Genomic DNA, 6,000 nt, shown 5'->3' on the forward strand with positions numbered 1-6,000 from the left:
GTGCCTGGGGCCCATGCTCCACTGCAGGAGAGGCCATCACAATGAGAAGCCCGTGTACCGCAACGAAGAGTAGCCCCCACCCGCTCCAACTAGAGAAAGCCCATGTGCAGTAACAGGGACCCAACGCAGCCAAAAATAAATAAATAAACATTTTTAAAAATACCCTTTTGTATATTCAGAAATATCTGAAAAATTAAAATTCCACCTCTAAAACAAGAAAAGGATGTTGTAAATATGGTAGAATTAGAGAATAAGAAAGAAGTCTTGGAAATTTAAAATGACTGTCAAATTTTAAAAATTCAACAGAAGGAAGATAAAGTTGAAGAAATCTCCCAGAAAGTATAACAAATAAACAGAGAGGTGGAAAATACGAGAGTAATGAGGCCTTACATTAAATTAATGTAATTAATTAGAATTACAGAAAAAGAGAACAGAAACAAAGGAGTAGAAATGAAGAAATTATGAGAAAAAAATTGATTTTTCCTTATTTCTTATACCAGTGGACAATCTAAGTTTGCAACTAATGACTGTAATTTCAACATGAATGTTGGTTAATATTCTTCTTTATATTAATGAGTAAGACAAAAGTGAAATAATGAAGAGGTATGTCTGAACTTATTTGTCAATGATGTGAGCAACTTCGCTGAACTGGATAATAGTTTTCAAATATTGAAAGACTATTTCCTCATTTTTCTGTCCTATTTACAATGTAATGGCTACAGACATGATGTACTTTTAAGTTCAATCTGAATTATTAATATTTTCTCCATTACTTTCCTAAGTCTAGAAAAATCAATAAAACTCAAGCCCTGACTTCTAACGTTTGTCCACTTCTGTGGTGCAAATGAAATCAGCCACCATGGCCCATTTCAAACTACCAACATGATGTCACTGAATGCAGAGTTGGGGAGAGACATGTAGTAATATATATATATCTGTATATGTTATATATTTCCGTCACACAGATACAATGTGCATAAATAACCTCAAGAGCATGGATAACAGTTAAATATAGTAAAATAATTAGGAAGTTTTGAGTATCCTTTTTATATAATTTATTTAATCTTAAGTTTCTATAATGTAATTTTTATTGATGGCTGTGTTTAACAACTAGCTCACAAATTCCTGGAAATAAGAACTCGGCTCTCAGAGGTGATTTGCACAGACTCCAGCACACGGCTGGAACACACCCACACAACCAGTCCCAGGGGCAAAAGACCTTACTAATACCCCAAAAGGCCTCTCCTGCCCTTTCTGGGCACTGCCACCCTTAAGGATAACCACTATTCTGACTTCACAGGGTGTAATTTTGAGGCAAAGAATTTTATTTGGCTAAGTTCTAAAAACGATTTGAATGTTTTTCAGTGTTTCTAAGTGCTATAGCAACAAACAAAAAACAACCATAACAATCAATGAACATTTAAAATCCATTTAAAATTGTATTTTAATTGTGTTTTTTTATTGCCTTTAATTATGTTTCACAGAATACCTTGTTTCTTTTTCTATTTCGCATCTTTTTAAAAAGTTTGTTTTATACACAACCCAATCAAAAAAGGGCAGAAGACCTAAATAAACATTTCTCCAAAGAAGACATACAGATGGCCAATAGGTACGTAAAAAAATGCTCAATATTGCTAATTATTAGAGAAATGCAAATCAAAACTAAAATGAGCTACCACTTCACACTGGTCAGAATGGCCATCATTAAAAAGTCTACAAAGAGCAAATGCTGGCAGAGGGTGTAGAGAAAAGGGAACCCTACTACACTGTTGGTAGGAATGTAAGTTGGTGTAGCCACTATGGAAAACAGTATGGAGGTTCCTCAGAAAACTAAAAATAGAGTTGCCATATGATCCAGCAATCCCATTCCTGGGCATGTATCCAGACAAAACTGTAATTCAGAAAGATACATGCACCCCTATGTTCATAGCAGCTCTATTCACAACAGCCAAGACATGGAAGCAACCTAAATATCCATTAACAGATAAATGGGCAAAGAAGATGTGGTACATATATACAATGGAATATTACTCATCCATAAAAAAGAACAAACTAATGCCATTTGCAGCAACATGGATGGAACTAGAGATGATCATACTAAGTGAAGTAAGTCAGAAAGAGAAAGACAAATACCATATGGTATCACTTATATGTAGAATCTAAAGTATGGCACAAGTGAACCTATCTACGAAACATAAACAGACTCACAGACATAGAGAACAGACTTGTGGTTGCCAAGGAGGCAGGGGGTGGGGAAGGGATGGACTGAGAGTTTGGGGTTAGTAGATGCAAACTATTACATATAGAATGGATAAACAATAAGGTCCTACTGTATAGCACAGGGAACTATATTCAATATCCTGAGATAAATCATAATGAAAAAGAATATTAAAAAGAATGTATATATGTGTATAACTAAGTCACTTTGTTGTACAGCAGAAATTAACATAACATTGTAAATCAACTATAGTTCAATAAAAAATAAATTAAAATAAATAAATAAAATAAAATTAGCATGAAGTGTAAAAAAAAATAAAGTTTGTGTTATTCATCTTTGTTTTCCAACATGAATCCTCAGTCTATATTTGAGATATCTGCTTTTCACTTTGGTTACCATGTACATCAGCTATTGGTTAGACTCAGAGTACAACCGTTGTGCAAGAAATGGGTGTCCAGGCCCAAAAGGACATTGCGACTTTATGAAGCAAGGAATAACACATGTCAGGGAGCACTTCCTTGGAACCTGGCACCATAAGCCCTAGTGGATATTTCTGTGTTCCCAGTCCTCACTAAGAGGTGTCATTAGCAGACAACAGTGGCCATTTAAGGTGGTTACATTGCCATTCCTCCTCAGTGTTTCTGTAAGGGTAATACACTATCAATTTCATTGGCTTTGAGATTTTGATTTGCACGTGAAATGGTTCATGTTGTCTCAAGCTCATCTCTGAAAGTTCTTAACTCTATAATTGCTTGTGAAACCATTCTCTGGACCCCTGTGATGTCCCTGCCACTTACTTGTGGATCTGTGGCAAATAAGGACACGATATTTTGCTACTAAGTTTTGCTTTCTTTCTTTCTAGCTCCTTTTGTAATCCTGTCATTTCTTCTCTGAAATCATTGCCAAATGCATTTGAAAACATACTTTAAAATCTACTGTCTCCTCAAAGGAGAAAACTATGAACTCCCCTTCTAACTATTGAATAATAAAATACATAAACTTTTATAAAAAACCCATACACTAAAAACCAGGCTTTTGCCTAAGTGGGTATCATTCGGTTTCTGGAAGAACCGTGTAAATATAATGTAGGGCAAGGATGGGGCAGTGGTGGAGATGGGGGTGCAGTGAGCATGGGCCTACCCAACATTCCAGAGGGAACAATAATTATACCTCTCAAACCAGCTATGTAAATTATAAAATGTAAGTCATGGTCCTATTTGTCTTGTGAAAATGTAAAAATATCCAACTTTTCATGTAGACAAAAAAAAAAAAAAATCAAAGAAAAACTAGGGACACCTTATGGACTGAATGTTTGTGTCCACCCAAAATTAACATGTTGAAACTCTACCTCCCAATGTGATAGTATTAGGAGGTCGGGCCTTTGGGAGGTAATTCAGATTAGATGGGATCATAAGGGTGAAGACCACATGAATGGCATTAGTGCCCTTATACAAGTCACAAGAGAGCCTGCTTCCCCTCTCAGCTCTCTGTCAAGTGAGGATACCATGAGAAATTGGCCATCAATGAACCAAGAAGTGTGTTCTCACCAGACACTGAATCGAATGGTACGTTGATCTTGGACTTTCAGCCTTCAGAATTGTGATAAATAAATTTCTGTTGTTTATAGCCATCTATGATATTTTTGTTATAGCAGTCTGAATGGACTCAGATGGGACACTATTGAGCATCTCACCTCAAACGATGTTGAGACCTGGCATCATTCTGCAGTTGATGTTTTGCCTGTGTCCTCATGTGGACCTATTTGTTTCTGTCAACACTGTACAGGCTGCAAGGCTTGGTACACACATTTTGTTGTTGTTATTCTTCTTTAGCAGTGTGATTGTTTCATCTGTGGTCAGTTGTATGTATGCCTGTGTGAGTTTTGTTTGTTTTGGAACTGTGGTTATTTTAAAACATTGTCAGAACAAAAGTCTGTTATAATCATTTACAAGATATGCTAATATTCCATTGTAAATTGAAGAACGACACCAAAGATAGCAACATGCAATAGAGGGCTTTTATCGTCACCAATAATTAATCAGAGTTCATCTACTGGCCAGAGAATGAGTCAGCTTCCACTTGGGATCCTGCATATAGTTTGAAGTTCATGAAATTACATGATTGGCAGTATCAACACAAATTTACCTGAAGATTACAAAACATCCCAGGTAAACTGCAAAGCTTTAAGAAAATTGTTCAATGGTTGGAATACACTGTTACAAAGAATGCAATATTCTGTTACTAATAGTTATTGGTCTCACTTAAAAAAATCAGTCACGAAGAACTTCAGATGGAAAATAGCTTTGAAAAATTTTAGGAAGCACTGAAAAATTTCGGAAAGCATGAAAAAGTTGAAAAAATTTGAAGACGTTGTAACTCAAGAGTGAATATTGATTTTTGTGGTAAAACCATTGATAATAGATTACCTTCACTCGTTCAAGACAAGTTGAAAAGAGTGTAATGTACCTGACATTCTCAAGTAAAAATATTTTATTTTTCTTGGAAAATAGCACTTACTTTTAGGAGCTTATTTTGTCTGTATATAAAGGCAATTTTTTAGCACTCATGAGTTGATTTCTACAAGTGTACAAATTCACAATCATTGGAATGATAAAGACAGGATAGTTGCAAGACATGATAAAAAGATCATTTTACTCAGCTTGTTCCAATTCTATTTTACAAGAAGACTGATGGTGGAAAGAGAAAACAGCTATTGATTTATGCAAGGTGATCACAGGAAACATCAAAGTCTACATTTAAAGAGTTTCAGTCACGATAAAGACATGGCCAAGACTAGCTCTCCATGGTTATCAAGTTATTTGCAGTAAATCAGAGTCAGTATGAATAGAATGCAAGATTATGCCTATGATACTGTATATGGAAATTTAACCAAATGGAAAGTTAACAGAGAATTGCAGTGATGTGTAAGTAAGAAAAGCCAAGGCCATTTCCCCATGTGCCTGTGCCATGCTCATCCTCTAGATTAGTCATATAAGTCTGGAGGGAAATGAAAGAACATCACAATTTTCTGAATCCTGTTGATTCTTTGTTTTTTACTACTCATGTATCTGTGAAAATATTGGCAATATAAAAAGACATAAATGCAGCGGAAAGTGTAACACATAGGAAGCTATGTGATTCTTTTTAAACCTGTAGAACTGCATATCATCGTTCATTATCAGTAGTGAGGAACTTCCGGAGATTTCTGGAAGATGCAAAAAGCTTTTGCAATTGGCTCTTTGATTACACAGGTAATTAGTGAATGGAGCAGTTTGCTGGTATAAATTTCCAAATTTTTCCTTCCGCTTGCTTAAACTGTCTTATTGCATGCTAAGTGAGCATGTGGTTGGGTAACATACCATTGTCACTGTTGCCATTTTAGGATTTCTAAAATTATTTACCACTGATGAGAATTAAATAAAATATAATCTATCATTTTGAATAAAAATATCTGCCTTTGCTTTTGTTATGTCTAGCTTAAATTGGAAATGTTGAAAGAAATAAATCATAGTACGAACAAATATTCGTGCTTTTTGGGTTTACTTTATTGCTGAATGCAATCAGATATCAAGTCTTGGTGCTCTGTATGAAGCAGGATTCTGCCAATGTAAACCTGAGGCCGGCGAAGCTGACGGAGCACCTGACACTTCTACATCCTAAAGTATATCTCAGACAGTGTGAATTCATGAGAAGAATCCTGTTTTGGAAATACCAGAATCTTATCAAATGGATTCATCTCAAATCAGAAGCCTTATTTTGAAGTATCCTGCAAGATAGCTCAT

The sequence above is a fragment of the Eubalaena glacialis genome, chromosome 17 (assembly GCF_028564815.1).
Source record: "Eubalaena glacialis isolate mEubGla1 chromosome 17, mEubGla1.1.hap2.+ XY, whole genome shotgun sequence".
Classification (NCBI taxonomy): domain Eukaryota; kingdom Metazoa; phylum Chordata; class Mammalia; order Artiodactyla; family Balaenidae; genus Eubalaena; species Eubalaena glacialis.